Here is a 17,369-nt window from a genome sequence, read left to right as displayed (position 1 = left end):
ACTTCTCTGAATTTCGCAAAGCAATCCTGCATTCAAGTGATGCACAACATGTATGCTAGGATAAATCGAGCATTAAAAATGCATATATTAGCAAATACACACACAAACACATGCACCATGTTAGGAGGGGATTGCTTTGCACAAATGGTAAAAGACATTCACACCAAAATGCTGGTGAATTATTATGAGGACTTTTTTGCTTTTTGTTTTAATGAAAATGCATATTGAAATGTGGAAAGCTGAACCTAAGACTAGAAAAACGAGAAATTGAGAGAAACCAAATTCACCCGTGAGGTGACAGATGCGCCCATCCTTACCCCTAACACAGGTTCAATTTTACTTTGACTGACACTCAAAGTCTCATCTTCCCTGTCTCAATTCATCTGTGTGTGTTTACACTTAGGAGAAGGTGCCCAATCAGATCTCTGGCCTCTTCAACCTGATATAGTCTGCTAGACACAGCGAGCTTTTTCATGTAGAATAGCATTCGAAAACATGATTCCTTTACCTGTATTGTGAAAGGATATGACCCAGGTTTCCACCACTTCTATCTTTAGAATGCATTCATTGCCTGCTGACTTAAAATGACAACTTGATTCACCCAACAAGCCCCTTACACCCGCGACTAGTGCAAGGGTCCAAAACAGGGGGCTGTAGCCTTGCATTTTTGCCCTACCCTATTCCCACATGGCTCCTTCCACTCTGTCCACTTGTGAGTCTTGCTCATGGTTCTAGCTGACACGTGGCTGGCAGCAGGGCTGGCCCAAGACATTTTGCACCTGAAGCAAACCATAAGATGGTGCCCCGCTCCCCACCAGAAAAGAAGCGGGGAAGTGAAGTGAAATATACTTGGAGCAGAGAGTGGATTTCATGCTCTTTATTCAACTCATAGTGGTGAGCAGGTGTGTATGTTTCCCCAAAATATCTGCTTTATATACATTATTTACACAATGGGCTGCACGTGATTGGCTAATTCCTGGATTCTCCTGTAGGCCAATCAGGTTGTGGATTCACTTCCACCTGGAGCTGGATTGGGTGGCTCCTGCGGACCAATCAGTCTGCTGCATTGTTCTAGGACCAATCAGTCTGCTGCATTCTGAATCCTACTGTTCTAGAACCAATCAGACTGCTGCATTTTGGATCCTATTGTTCTAGGACCAATCAGACTGCTGCATTTTGGGTCCTATTCAACTCAGTACATAACATGAAGATTGACATCAGGAACAAAGGGGGAATACAGGTCTATAACAGTATCTGTTACCCCTGTGGATCCCGCCATCCGAGGAGGTTGCCTCACTTTGCTTCATGGGTGAGCTGGCCCTGGATGGCAATAACGCAAAGCAGGTTGAGCACTAAGAAATGGCAGCCTCACAAATCTATTTAGTATGAGCTGTGTTGTGAGACCTGTTGCCATTCTAAGGGTCTTGCTATTAAAAAGAACTCACACTCGGTCTCATGGTAATTAGCACCACACGGCTGATGATCGCTATGGTAACAATAGATTTTTATTCCACCAACTGAAAGGAATTTTAAAATGGAGACGTTTATTATTATTTAAGGGAACGCTGTCCCAAGGGCCCCAAGGCAGCAGCAGCAGCTTCCCACTGGAATCCTGTAATTTTTCAGACCACAAATGTTCCAGTGGTGGGGTGTGTGTGTGTGTGTGTGTGTGTGTGTGTGTGTGTGCGCGTGTGTGTCCCCTGCTTCTGCTGCACTATAATGCAAGAGTGCCCTTCCACATGGTCATTGGGGAAGCATCAATGATGTGTGGACAGCCCAGTATAAATCCACATCTAATATACTATTATTGCATCAGTGGTATTGGGCAGAATACTCCCCAACCTCCAAAAAAGAAACTCTGGAGGGAGGCCCAAATCACATTGTGAGTGTACACACATTGATGAGGTTCTCCAGTACAGACCTTTACCCCTCCAAGCACTGGGCAAGAGGAAAGCTGCCTGTTCCATCGTCACTGAATCACCAGGATACCCAAAGAGGCCAGCAACCATACAAGCCCCAATTTACAACCTCAAGTGTTACACTTCATAAAAAGGTAAAGGTAAAGGTACCCCTGCCCGTAAAGGCCAGTCGTGTCCGATTCTAGGGTTGTGCGCCCATCTCACTTAAGAGGCCGGGGGCCAGCGCTGTCCGGAGACACTTCCGGGTCACGTGGCCAGCGTGACGAAGCTGCTCTGGCGAGCCAGCACCAGCGCAGCACACGGAAACGCCGTTTACCTTCCCACTAGAAAGCGGTACCTATTTATCTACTTGCACTTAAGAGTGCTTTCGAACTGCTAGGTGGGCAGGAGCTGGGACCGAAAGACGGGAGCTCACCCCGCCGACCATACGATCGGCAAGTCCTAGGCACTGAGGTTTTACCCACAGCGCCACCTGCGTCCCTTTTCCAGAACATATCTATATGTTATTTACAGAGCGAGATGTAGAATGCTATTCTTGGTCCCTGGGAATCTCCCTAAGAAGACAGCTCTTTAGCAGGAACCTCTCAATAGCCCTTTGTGGCTTAGGGCCCTTGTATCTACAGGACCGCCTCTCCTGGTATGCCCCGCAGAGGACCTTAAGGTCCATGAATAACCATTGTTTAGAGGTCCTGGGCCCTAAGGAAGTTAGAATATCCTCCACCAGGGCCAGGGCCTTTTCAGTGATGGCCCCGACCTGGTGGAATGCTCTGTCCCATGAGACTAGGGCCCTTCAGGATTTAACCTCCTTCCATCGGGCCTGTAAGAAAGAGCTATTCCGCCTGGCCTTTAATTAGAATTCAGCCTGAGACCCCACAGCTAATTCTCCCCTGGCCTCCTCGCTGGCCCAAGTAGGACTAATTCAGCCAGCTAGCCCTGGGAATTATCTAATGCTTATTTCCCCTAAATTCATTTTTGAATTTTGAATTTTATTGTTATTCATGTTTTTTACTGTATTTTATGCTGCTTTTATAATTAAGTGTTTTAAATTTGTTGTTAGCCACCCTGAGCCCGGTTTTTGAACTGGGAAGGACGGGGATAAATAAATAATTATCATCATCATCATCATCCATCATCATCATTGTACTGCTGTTCCAAAGCATTCTCTCTGTTTCGGGGTGGAGGATTTACACACACACACACACAGCTCTATCAGTCATCTGAACTCTAGCTGCCTATGATAAGCACTACTGTTTGAGTTTGCTTTTTTCCTCTTCCCTCCTTTCCCCTTGTGTGTTACTTTTTCTTTTTCTTTTAGATTGTAAACCTGTGGGCTGGGGCTGTCTTGTTTTAATTCTAAGCTATCCTGGGAGCCTTTTTTGGCTGAAAAGCAGGGTGCAAATGCTACAAACAAACAAACAAACAAACAAACAAGCATTTTTGTCTTGTGAGCCTCTTAGTTCTCTAATCTCCCAAAGGCTTAAGGCCTTAGCAAAGCATAGCAGAGGCAGCCATGTTTGCTCATTCACAAGTCTGCCATTTGTGTGTGAAGGAGTCTCATTTCTACAACAAAAGGTGGACAGACTTCAGCCACTTTTCCCACAAGGCAGCTGGATTGGGGGGGGGGGGCAGGGGGATTTCAGAAGCAGTAGTCTGTGGGGAAGTAAGTAGAGCATGGGGGTGGGGGTGATTAAGCCCCACTCAGTTTATACACCTTTGCTGTAAAACTTAAACTCTCCCACCCTGCTTTGTATCTGAAATGGGCAGGCAGATGCACAAGGGGAAGGGGAAAGGATAGCTCAGTGCTAGAGGATCTGCTTTGCATGCAGACGGTCCCAGGTTCGATCCTCTGCATCTCCAGGTCAATGAAATCCTGGAGAGCTGTCACAGCTAAAATGGCCGCTGTTTCTTTAATGCTTAAAAAAGCTGGGTCAGCATGAGTCAGTGGCCTGCACCGGATTGTATATATAGAGTGAGAAATGTTAGTTTGGGTTGGTTGGTTGGTTAGTGAAAGCTGGTAGTGTTGATGTGTGTACAGTTGGTCAGTCACTTTTGCAGAAAGTACTCTGCAAGGATACTCTTCTCGTGGACTCTTTTATGCCGACATGGGTCCGAGGACCAGGCTGAGGTGACAAAGGGAGGTCAGAACCTTTTTTAAAAAAACAAACACTGACAAGAACTGCTGCCAGTCAGTGTAGGCAATTCTGAGCTAGATGGACCCATCCTGTTCCTCATTCCTGTTGACAGTTGTGACTGTGAAGGCAGGGACCAAGGCAACTGTTGTCCAGCTCCTTATCAGTTTGCATGGCGAGCGTCTCAGGGTCCATCAATCTCTTCCATTTCTCCCTTGCTCGCCCTGGTTTTTGGAATTGCAAATTAGGGATGCAGATGCAGAATCTGGGATACTTTCCAGTTTCCTTTTTTTCCCCAGAAATCAAAGCTTGAACCGCTGTGGGGAATCCAGACTTCTCCATCTGTCACAAAACCACCCTCTGCACCAAAAGAGATTCTGAAATGAGCTGAGGAGCAAAACTGGACCAAAGCTCTTGTCCTTTAGTCACGATATATAATGAATGCGGCTCACTCCGACATCCTTAAGCAAAACCTGGGTAGCCAGAAGCAACTAGAAGAAAAAAACAAGTTTCTTTTGAAGCTGGTGGGGTTGAAAGGCATAGTTAGCAGAAGTTAGGGCAGGGAGACTTGTGTTCAAATGCCTCTTCATTTGTGAGGGTTTCTGAGTGTCCTAGAACTGGTCACAGAGTGTAACTTCACTCATAAGGTTCTTGTGAGCATAAGGTAAAGGTAAAGGGACCCCTGACCATTAGGTCCAGTCATGACCGACTCCAGGGCTGCGGTGCTCATCTCACTTTATTGGCCCGGGAAGCCAGCGTACAGCTTCCGGGTCATGTGGCCAGCATGACTAAGCCACTTCTGGCGAACCAGAGCAGCACACGGAAACGCCGTTTACCTTCCCGCCGAAGTGGTACCTATTTATCTACTTGCACTTTGACGTGCTTTCGAACTGCTAGGTTGGCAGGAGCAGGGACCGAGCAACGGGAGCTCACCCCGTCGTGGGGATTCGAACCACCAACCTTCTGATCGGCAAGCCCTAGGCTCTGTGGTTTAACCCACGCATGCTACTCTGACCTTCTTGAATAAATCAATAGAGCAGTGTACAGTAGAACTAAATAAAAACTTTGGGTGATATGCAGTTCTGACATCCCACTTGCACAACAGCCATTCCACTCCTGGGCTCCTCGTTTTTGGTGTAGCACAGTAGCCAAACCCAATGGGTATCTTTCTCTCGTCAAATATGTTGTGCCACCAACAGTCCTACAACTATGATGATCGTTGGTGACAGCTCACCTTGCATGCTACCATTTGTGCTTTCTGCTCGTACAACAATGTCAGTTCTCAAACATCTTTCGCCAGCTCTGGATCTCATCTCTTGCAATAATAATACATAATACATAGCTTCAGCTATGGTGCAATGAGAGCTGAAAGAAATGATGGGGGCACTTGGCTTCTTCTTTTAATCAGCAAGATTTCTATATAGCTTAATCATCAAAAACATCCAAGTGGTTGACATAGAACAATACTAACTAGTTTTTTTAAAAAAGCAATAAAATAAAATGTTAAATAGTTGACACAAAAATATCAAAATATAAACAAAGGCAGCAGTTTTAAAAACAAATATGCTTAATAAATAATATACAGACCAGACCATGGTTTTATTTCAGTGAAGTTAGTTCTAACCTAAAAAAAGAGACACTTCATCACTTTCCCCTGCTCTGCTTTGGGATGACTGAGTTCTTGTCATCTTTCTTTGTTTCTTCTATTCACCTGCGCTGGAGAGGTTGGAGTCTCTTCCCTTTCCTGGGATTATATCAAGAAGCTGATGCCTCAGAAATCCTAACACCACAGGAAAGTTTGTTCATTCCAAGAGATATTCTTTGGAGAGAGAGCAAAAAGATCTGGGCTCTTATGATGCCATAGGGAGCTGAGAGCAGAGAGATGCAGATGCACATCAGGTGTTCTTGCAGAAGAAGAAACAGGTTAGCAAATTTATAGGGACCAAAGAAGAGGATTTCTGACCTAATTCATACCTCCCGGACAAATATACAGATGGGAACTTAATTATCTTTCAGATTTTGCATTCCTCTGGATTTTGCTACACAGTTCTTTGCTTTAACCCCCCCAAAAGTGTTTTAAAAGTGTATATTTTAGGTTAATGTGCACACTGAGTTGCAATTTGTTTATAACTAGTATTTTGTGATGCAGTACATATTTAAGTATGCATTCAGATGCATATTGAAATTAGAATTTTCATATTTTTAAAGGGAAAAAATTACCTGAAGATGAATGTAGAAATGGAGAGGAGTGGACTTATGGTTCAAGATTTGCAAAATCGACATATCCCTAGTCAGCGGCAAGTGTGTGTCTTTGTGTGGGCTTCCCATCTGGTTGGCCACTGTTGGAAGCTGGGCGATGGACCTGAAGGGTCTTTGGCCTGATCCAGCACCCAAGCTTTTCTTCTGCTCTTCCATCAGGAAAGGTGAGGCTATAGGGGAGTGGAGCTCTTTTGTTTCTACAAATGAGACAGCCTAGTGCAGTATTATTTGTGCAGTGAGCATGACTAGGTTTGTGAGACATGGAAGCACAGGACTGTGTTACAAATGCCCAAGCAAAACATATGCATGGCAATATCACGAGGCTGAATCTGCCCTTGTGAGGGGAATCCGAGACCAGTAAGTGTCAGGTCTCTCATAGATAGATTGCGGGGTGGGTTTTGAGAGATGCTTCCACTTCTGACACCAATAGTGCCCACTTCGAAAAGTATTTAAAGGTTGCTCTCCCCTCCTGAATGCCATTGAGCTTAAATGTCAAAAGAACCAGCCAGCTCTTGCCTGTGAGCTTTCGTGGAAACTAGAATAACTGGAGAACGCAGATTCACAAACACAAAAGCCTATTCCTGTTTTCAAATAATTGTGCTGATTATTCACTTGAATTTGGGCGGAGGGAGGGAGTTTTATTTTTGAGATAGCACCAGCAGGACTTTGGGGCAGTTGTTCATGGCCCCACTCAGCAGGCAGCCCCCCCAAACACAACTTGTTGTTGTTTAGTCGTTTAGTCGTGTCCGACTCTTTGTGACCCCATGGACCAGAGCACGCCAGGCACTCCTGTCTTCCACTGCCTCCCGTAGTTTGGTCAGACTCATGTTAGTAGCTTCGAGAAGACTGTCCAACCATCTCGTCCTCTGTCGTCCCCTTGTCCTTGTGCCCTCCATCTTTCCCAACATCAGGGTCTTTTCCAGGGAGTCTTCTCTTCTCATGAGGTGGCCAAAGTATTGGAGCCTCAGCTTCAGGATCTGTCCTTCCAGTGAGCCCTCAGGGCTGATTTCCTTAAGAATTGATCTTCTTGCAGTCCGTGGGACTCTCAAGAGTCTCCTCCAGCACCATCATTCAAAAGCATCAATTCTTCGGCGATCAGCCTTCTTTATGGTCCAGCTCTCACTTCCATCCAAACACAACTAGATTACCATATTTTAAAATAATACACCTTACCGTCCAAAGAGCTGACCGCATTGAGTACAGAGTGTTAAATAACCTATCTGCACCGGTGGATAAGATGGAAGGCAAAAAGGCCCCCAACAAAGTTAGAACGCTTTGTGGCTGGGTGATGAGAGGACAGCACAGTATAGGAAAGCTGCAGATTTTGTAACCATTTGTCATTCTGTGATGCAACACTAGATGGCGGACAAGCCCTCCCTTCTGCCAATGTCCCATTTTCCAGGTAGGCAGGCAGGCTAGGCTTAACAGAAGACAGCAGGGTAGAGGCTGCTCCTTTGCCCCTTTGTTCCATCTATATTTTAAGGCAGCTTCTATTTTAAAAGGGTTTTCTCTTGTTTTATTATAATTGCCTGCTTACACAGTAAATATTACCTTCAAAGCGGATGCGGGGGGTGGGGGTGGGGTGGAGAGAGAAACTCGCCCCCCCCCCCGCTTTGCAATTATGTTGCTGTTTCCAGATTTATTCCGGTTACCTTGCTCAGCACAATGAATCCCCTATTACTCATTAAACTTTCAAGAGTGCGAAGGCTTTTCAGCTAAAGGAGCAGCAAATCCGCGCTGCTTTTCCTGGGGAACGGCTACAGTGCTTTACAAATGGATTGGCGGTGCCTTTGTGATTTCTTAGCACTGGGACACTCCCCAGAATCTAAACCACAGGGGACGTCCTTCCCTGCAGAAAGGAATGCATTCAAATGTGAGAGCTGAAACCTTACTTCCCCCTCCACTGTAGCCAACGTTTTAATGTGCATCTCACTGAATTTATCCACATTCATCCCTTGCTTTCCTACACAATAGGATCCAGGTCTAGCATCCTAGTCCAGATATTTTGGACAGCAACTTCCATCAGCCCTGCAGCCAGTCCAAATATCTGGAGGGCACCAAGGTGGGGGAAACTGACCTAAGCCGACCTCATAAAGACGTTATAACCAAAGAAAATTGGAAATGGAATGGAGAGCTAGTAGGTAAAAAGTAAAGGAGCCCTGGATGGTTAAGTCCAGTCAAAGGTGACTATGGAGTTGTGGCGCTCAGCTCGCTTTTCAGGCAAAGGGAGCCGGTGTTTGTCCACAGACAGCTTTTCCGGGTCATGTGGCCAGCATGACTAAATCGCTTCTGGAGCAATGGAACACCGTGACGGAAACCAGAGTGCATGGAAATGTTGTTTACCTTCCTGCCACAGGAGTACCTATTTATCTACTTGCACTGGTGTGCTTTCAAACTGCTAGGTTGGCAGGAGCTGGGACAGAGCAATGGGAGCTCACCCCATCATGGGGATTCGAACCACTGACCTTCCTATCAGCAAGCCCAAGAGGCTCAGTGGTTTAGACCACAGTGCCACCTGCTTCCCAAGAGCTAATAGAGAGACAAGACTAATAGAGAGACAAGACAAGTTCTTCCATCGCATCAAAAGGCAGCTAGAGTGGTACTGGATCTCTTGCACCAACATAATGCTTGTGTCAAGGATCTAAGCTAAAGACAGACGTGAAATTGGAGCCCTGTTGTCTGAAGCAGTCAAACCTAGCACTGGTGGTGGATGAGCAAAAAGCCAGACAGTCTTTTGCTGTTGGGAGAAGGATAGGGTTGCCATATTTGAAAAAGCAAAAATCCAGACACATAATATGTTGAGCTTATTTTGCAAAAGCTCAAAAAAGAGAAGTTTTTTGAGATATTTTAAAGGAAATTCAGCAAAATCCAGACTTCCGACAATGGCTGCCATACCTCTGGGTTTCCCCAGACATTTTTAGCGATTCCGCCCGGACACTGTTTCCAGCTGCCCTATTCCAGCTATGTCTGGGAAATTCCGGATGTATGGCAATCCTAGAGAAGTTTGACCTTGCTAGTGTTCCTGGTCTCCTTGCAGGCCCCTCTTTTGACCAGTCCTTGATCACAGCATGCAGAGGCTCCATTCTTCAGCTCCCGAAATCCAGGGCCTTCTGTGAGCTCTAAATGTGCCAGAAATGCAACGAGTTTGACAAATCTTTCTCCAAGCACACAATGGGCCCTGATCCATAATAGCCCTCTCATTCCAGGTCAGCCTCTATGGGAAAGTAGGGCACTGCCTCACCAACCTCCATCTGGCTGGCCTGGCTTCTTACTCACGTCCCGTCCATGGGGTGGCACTGACTATCAGCTTCCTCTGTCTTACTCTCCATGTTGCCCTTGTAGAACTTGGCAGGGAAGAAGATGAGGACAGAAGTAGGATTAGTTGCCTCTGGCTCCACCTGCTGTTAGTCTCCCTGCCTTCCACCCTACCAGTCCCAATGGGCACCAGCCGCCATTGGTTCTGTGTTATATTTGCACTCACCCTTAACTTTTGGCGCAGCAATGAAGTTAAGCAGGTCTGAAGGAAAATGGCCAGAAATGTGGTAAAAGAGAGACTGTAGAAAAGGTAGCTCCTATGTGTCATTTTGATTTGCAAGCTTTTGTGGTTGTATAATATAAGACGTGCTGGATTTATTCATGTAGCTGGCGAGAACCTTTCCTGTCATTTTCAGAAAATGTGGAGGCTTCTGGGTAGTTCTCCCCTGTTCCCAATTAAATGCATGTTAGAAACCGACAAAATTCTCCTACCCATCTGCTATAAACTGTTCAAAATGACCCCGATCAGCATGCAGAATGGCAGGCCATGCACATCCTCATTTGATTTTGTGATACGGTCTAAATTACTCAACAGTTTCAAACATGTTTTCATTTTTTTTTTCTTAGAGCAGAAAGACGGGATTTAGTGTTGTTTGATGCTGTTGCTGATGGTGGTGGTGGTCTTCTACCACATTTACTCATGCTTCTTCTTCATCACAGCTTTGTTCCACTGGTAGGGTAAGGGATGGAGTAGTGTTGAAGGCAGAGACGGGAAAGCCAAATGGATGCATTGCGGGGGATTGGACTGTCCCTTCCAACTCTACAATTCTGGGATTCTACACACCAGGATGGCTTCTTCTTAGCATGAGCCGCTCGGCTATGTGAGCAATCGTTGTGCATAGTCATTGGACTAGAGTTGAAGACGTAAGGGATCCAACTGTGTAGCTGTGACTCTTCTCTCCTGTACCAAGTTGGCCCTGAAAACAGCCAGAGCTCACCCACTCTAAATGCACATGGTTAAGCACTGAAGAGCTGGTGGCGGGGAAACTGTGTGTAACTAAAGTTTGCCTGGGCGATATTTGTCTCATCTGTTGCTGGAGCGAAATGCTTTGTTTAACCATACAATTAAAATATACTAATATGCCAGCTGAGAGCAAAATCGGGTTGTGAAAAGGCACACTGCGAAAATGCTTGATAAGTCACCCAGAAGGCATCTGTTAGCAGAAACAGAATTCCACCTGAGAATGGGACTGAGAATGGTTCCGTCTTGATAGGGATGCCAACTCAAACATCCTGGTACCTGGATGGGGTCTAGGTACAGAACCAAAGGTGGGTTCTGCAAGAGGAACTCAGCAGTTTTGAATGGATCTGGTCATCACTCACCATAAAAAGCCATATGTATTAACCTACAACTTTTAAGGACCATGGAGAGGGAAAAGGAAATCCACCTTGGCCCTTGGTTTCTTGGTAATGGATCAGAAACAAATACACACACACACACACACACACACACACACACACACACAGTTAAGGGTACTGAGAGTTGTTAGGATATCCCTATTCTCATCGAAGAGGTACAGTTCCCAGAGTTCCTTGGGAACATGGGTGGATTGTTAAGCCCTTCTGGGAATTATAGTTCTGGGAGATGAATAGGGGGTCTCCTCAAAACTCTCAGCACCCTTAACAAACTACAGGTCCCAGCAGGGGCAGATTTTGGTCTTTGAAATTTCAGCGCTGCCCTGTGTGAGGCTAAAATTTGGCACACACACATCTTGCCTCCTGTTATGCTAAATTCATCATGTCACAGTTACGACACCCTACGGAGCCCCTGAGCTCAGAACACAATGTGGCAGAACTTGTTGTGCTGCCCTAAATCTACTTCTTGTCCCTGGATTCTTTGGTGCAAGCCATGAGTATTTAAGTGACATAATCCCATTTTAAGGTTGCATTGCAGAAAAGATCTTTGCTAGTTCAGCTCTTGCAGTGCCACCTTGCAGCTTTCCCCATCTGTTTGTGGGTGTCCTCTTCACCCTGTTCCTTGCCTTGCTGCCCTTTGTAGCTGTCTTCCAGCAGATTCTCCTTTTTCGCAGAAACCAAAATTTACATCTGAGCCTTAGCGATTTCTATTTTTTGTTCGCTCTTGCTAAACTCCCACAGTATCAACCCCCCCCCCTTTTTATATACGGGGGGAGAGGCTTTTCAAAAAGAGCACAACTGCATTTTCTATTGTGGCAAGGAAACAGATGGCTGGAAATCAAGAGATTTAATTCCCCAGGTCTCCCAGTGAGGCAAAACTAAAATTAACATTGTCCCCATCTCAACTTTTAGGGACCTGATGTCTTCCTTATCAATTCAGTCAGCCGCTGTGATGGGGAAAATATGGCACAGAAATGGAGATAGAAATCAATGCTCTGCTATCCCCGTGGGCTTAATTTCCTTGTTGTGGTTCCCTGGATGAAAATGTGTGGTAGAGACTTGCCCATTGGGGGAAATGGGGCACTGCCCCACCAAACCTGAACCAGCCCCACATGCCTGCCTTCTTACTGCTAGTCTAGCATGCAGCCCTGGCTGCCAGCTTCCTCCTCCTTGACCTTGCAGAAATGAGCAGGGAAGAATTCTTGTGTTGGACACCAACCCAAATCGAATCCATGAAGGTGCAAACACCCAAAGTCCGGTGCCACTGTTGGTTTCTGTGTGTTGCCACTGTGCAGTGCTTTGGAGTCACAAGACTCTGTTTTGCATTCCACACATTCCAGACTGTTGGAAGTCTCACAGGAGATGGGAGACGGATGTGACGTTACTGGTTTCCTGTTCCTTTGTTCTTTCAGTTGTTCTCTGCTTTCACAGAGAGAGGATGTATTTCTTTTCTGTCTGCGTAGCTAGAAAATAAACCCTTGCGATGTAGCTCATAAATCTCATCACTTCTGCTGCTTTGAAACTCTGCTGAATGGGAACGTGCTTGGAGCCTTATCAAAGGCTCAGGTCGTTAATCACGTCGGAGGGCGATTCCGGAGGAGTCGCTCGGTCGAATGCAGGTTCCGACAGTCACACCTAGGTGCTCCATCACTACCTGTAAATCCTGCTTATTTTTGCCACATTACCATGTACATTGGCACGTGGTTGTATGGAGAAAGGTTGGTGCCAGCCAGATGTTACATCCAAGAGTGTCCTCTGGCCTACCAATCCAGTAGAAGGTAGGATATCCAATTACGTCTTATGGACAAATAGGAAAAATGCATTAGCCCCAAAATGGAAGAAGAGAGAGGTCCCAGCTAAAAAAGAATGGCAATCTAAGCTGACAGAAGATGCAGGGATTTATGTTATGCAAAATGAACCATGGAAAGAGAAGAATGGAAGTTATTGATATTTTAAGGATGTTTAAATGAGTATTATAAATTGCAAAAGAAAATTTAATAAAAATTATATATTTAAAAATAGGAAAAATGCACTGCTGCAACAAGAGAGCGCCTTTTTGCCTATGCTAATTTATATCTACAGATGCAAATAATTAGTATAATTTAAACAGAAATGCACACCATCTTATCGTACCAGATGAAGACTGTGATTTGGGGCTCCTCCAAATGAAATTTCTAGTGTGTATTCGTGACAATTTGTGTTATTGATGGCATTGGGACAGTCCTGCTCACTTTTAATATTGGTTATGCCTGCAAAATATTCCAGTCAGTGTATGTCCCCATACCTTCCTGCTAAATTTGGATTGCATGAATGTTCTGGTTTTCGGTAGTTGTTCTGCTTTCATTGTGCTATAGCTGAAGATTGCCCTTCCAAATGGCAATAATGTGGTAACATTGGGTAAGCATCAACTAACAAACCAGAATGATGTGTGGATGATTGTATAAACCCACTACCAATCCATTATTATTGCACCAATGTTGCAGAATACACCACCCAAAAAATACCAGTCTGAAGGGGACTTGTGCTCCTGTTTGATATTCTAATTGTAGATGTTCAAGACCTGCCATGGTCTCTTCTTAAGGTTCTTAATATTTAAACTGGATTTGGATGGGGCAGCCCTTTAAACAGAGTGTTCCTTCAAATACAGGACTTTCCTCTGAAAGTAGGACACTAGACTGCTGCCAGGTTCTTCTGGAATACTGGCTAGGATCAGGGAATGGATTCATCATATGCTACATGCTCCTCTCTGAGATTCCTGCAGCTGTTATTCCCAGCCAATAAATAATTGGTACTGTATATGAGGAAGAGAGTGAACGGGAACCCACAATCGCTTTTTCATTGTGGTGCTTTTAACTTGGAGACCAAAGGTGTAGACCTAAGCAGATGTTTGAAACACTGAGATCGATGCAACTCCAAAACAAACGCTTTTCGAATGGGCAGGGGCAGTGTTATTGTTCCTTATTCTTCCTCGGCTAAAGTCCAGCCAGTGCATTGCTCCTGTGTTTATATTAGCCCCATTATGCTGAAAGACAAGTAAGGGAATGATTTAAAATTACTGCCTTCTAATTTATAATCTGTACCCTGTTCCACTAAGCAGTCGTGCTATTAATTTAATACACACCGCTTGACATTCTATTTCCACTCCTATCCCAAAAATGACTTTTGAAAAGGATCTGTAATTTATAATAATTAACCATAGATACTGGGCATGAGCAAGATGATTTACTTCCTGTTCTAATGGCTAATTCAGACTCTCCTTTGAAAGTACTTTGGGAATGGAAATTCACTCTTAGAGAGACAGCTGAGCAACCTTTTTACCAGGTGGCTTTTATCGGTGCAGTTCTCATAGGCAAATAAGGGATTCAAGAAGGTACGAAGAAGAAATGGTAGTTACCTTGCCAGCAGCAAGTTATCTCCACAGAGCTGGGTCAGGGGGCACATGCCAGTGATGGATGGGGCCAGAAGCACAAGTGGGTGGAACAATACATGCTAATTTCCTCAGGCATCCCTCTCTATCCTCCATCCAGACAAGGAAGAGCCAGTGTGGTGTAGTGGTTAAGAGCGGTGGACTCGTAATCTGGTGAACCGGGTTCGATTCCCCGCTCCTCTACATGCAGCTGCTAGGTGACCTTGGGCTAGTCACACTTCTCTGAGGTCTCTCAGCCCCACTCACCTCACAGAGTGTTTGTTGTGGGGGAGGAAGGGAAAGGAGAATGTTAGCCGCTTTGAGACTCCTTCGGGTAGTGATAAAGCGGGATATCAAATCCAAATCCAAACTCTTCTTGAAGTCCAGGGCACATTCTAACCAGGCCAAAACACTCAAGAGACTATGAAGGAGAGCTGGCGAAGGGTGTGGCTGTGAAGGGGGGGAGTGGCCTGGGAGAGCCCCAGGGGCCAGGTAGAGAGGCCTGGAGGGCCACACTCATAGGAATCACAAAAGAAATAAATAATGTTCTTGCTTAAAACATCTGCATGCCATTTTCACCAGTTCCTTTGAATGTAAAGATGATGACCCAATCCAGCCATTCATACTCACCTTAAATGAAACTTTAAGTCAAATTAACAATAAAGCAGTTCTTACTGCTTCCCCACCACCACCACCGCTGCTGCCCTACTTCTAACTGCACATATATTTTAGACGGGGAACTTGATACATTAATTCACACTGCACAGCAGTGCTTCTCTCTCTAAGCACTCAGATGACCTCTTATTATTTTCTATTACTGGATAACATTTCATGACTACAGACCGTGGTGTCTTTGAATTTGCAAATATTACTGCCCAGTACAATAACGCTACCTTGACCCCAGCTGCAGCTCTCCTCATGAGGCAGCTGAAATGCTGGCTAGCAGAATTGTCCTTTCGATTGGTTTCATCCAGTGCTTTTCACAACATGTTCTGTGTAAAAGTCAGTTAAGATGAGAATCTGGTTCTGACACATCCACACACTTGTGATCAGTCCAGACACAGGACTTCATTTTGTGAAATTGACTCTCAAGTACTGACCTTGTTTCCCCCCCTTTTTAAAAAAACAAACCAAATGCAAATACAGTGGTACCTCAGGTTACATATGCTTCAGGTTACAGACTCCGCTAAACCAGAAATAGTACCCGGGGTTAAGAATTTTGCTTCAAGATGAGAACAGAGATTGTGCAGTGGCGGCACGGCAGCAGCAGGAGGCCCCATTAGCTAAAGTGGTGCTTCAGGTTAAGAACAGTTTCAGGTTAAGAACGGACCTCCGGAACGAATTAAGTACGTAACCAGAGGTACCACTGTATGGCATCACCACCCTCATTGCCCAGACTGGTGGTGAGTTACAGGCATGGAGACTGGAAGCAGGAAAATGAAAATCCTTTCTGAAACTACCATTCCAAAGTTCTACATGCTGCTTCATGGGAAGCTGCTGGTCCTGTTCATAATCATCATGTTGTTGTTGTTTAGTTATTTAGTCGTGTCCGACTCTTCGTGACCCCATGGACCAGAGCACGCTAGGCACTTACTTACCTGGCAGGGGAGACACCTTGATCATGAAGGAGGTTTTCCCAGGGTGAGGCTCATCCATTGCACTGCGGGTGTGCTGACCCCTGCGATTTCCCCAAATGCGGGAAACTCGACTGCATAATTTGTGGTAGAGAAACTTACGGTCTTCAAACAAAAACATCTTGAAGGTCCCATGCCACAGAGAAGTTAGGCTGGCCTTAACTAGAGCCAGGGCTTTTTCGGCTGTGGCTCCGATCTGGTGGAACACTCTGTCACAAGAGACCAGGGCCCTGCGGGACTTGACATCTTTCCGCAGGGCCTGCAAGACAGAGCTGTTCCACCAGGCCTTTGGCCAGGGTACAGCCTGACTCCCTCCCTCGGCAATTTTCGCGGAGCTCTGGCCCAATGGTTGCCAGTGGCTTGAATTAATTAATTTTATAATGAATGATTTTAGAATGTTGTTATGCTGTACTTTTGTACTGTTTTACTGTTGTTAGCCGCCCTGAGCCCGGCTTCGGCTGGGGAGGGCAGGATATAAATAAAATTTATTATTATTATTATTATTATTATTATTATTATTATTATTATTATTCTGTCTTCTACTGTCTCCTGCACTTTGGTCAAACTCATGCTGGTAGCTTCGAGAGCACTGTCCAACCATCTCATCCTCTGTCGTCCCCTTCTCCTTGTGCCCTCCATCTTTCCCAACATCAGGGTCTTTTCCAGGGAGTCTTCTCTTCTCATGAGGTGGCCAAAGTATTGGAGCCTCAACTTCAGGATCTGTCCTTCCAGTGAGCACTCAGGGCTGATTTCCTTAAGAATGGATACGTTTGATCTTCTTGCAGTCCATGGGACTCTCAAGAGTCTCCTCCAGCACCATAATTCAAAAGCACCAATTCTTCAGCGATCAGCCTTCTTTATGGTCCAGCTTTCACTTCCATACATCACTACTGGGAAAACCATAGCTTTTACTATACGGACCTTTTTTTGGCAAGGTGGTGTCTCTACTCCCATGAGATGTGTTCATGTAATCGGCTTATCAGTAAAAGCGGACTCAGGCCAACAGGGAGTCAGTGCTGTGTTAGCTTTAGGTAACAAGAGACAGAGAGTGGGAAAGCTGTGTGCAGACACTGTTAGGCAGCAGCATGAAGATATGCATAGGGGGAAATAATTCAACCACAGGAGCAGATGCTCAGCAAGGAGGAAAAGTACCATAAAAGTCACAGAAGAGATCCTATCATATAGGGCACAGATTGCCAGCAGCAGCAGTGAGTGAGGGGATTTTTAAAATTAGTATTTCATATTATGCATTGTGGTTATCAATTGGAAATAGCAGTAGTAGTAATAATATAAGAATACTGAATTCAGAAGGCTGGCTAATATGCCCACAATATGGCTAATAATAATAATA

The 17,369-nt window shown here is 45.2% G+C and overlaps 1 pseudogene; it reads left to right on the top strand.

The window, feature by feature from the left end:
- Positions 1 to 15,974: 15,974 nt before the first annotated feature.
- Positions 15,975 to 16,128, top strand: LOC144325714 (U1 spliceosomal RNA; annotated as a pseudogene).
- Positions 16,129 to 17,369: the final 1,241 nt, after the last annotated feature.

This window comes from Podarcis muralis, chromosome 1, assembly GCF_964188315.1.
Source record: "Podarcis muralis chromosome 1, rPodMur119.hap1.1, whole genome shotgun sequence".
Lineage (NCBI taxonomy): Eukaryota > Metazoa > Chordata > Lepidosauria > Squamata > Lacertidae > Podarcis > Podarcis muralis.
The sequence above is the reverse complement of the archived record's forward strand: the minus strand, read 5'-3'. Positions and strand labels throughout refer to the sequence as shown.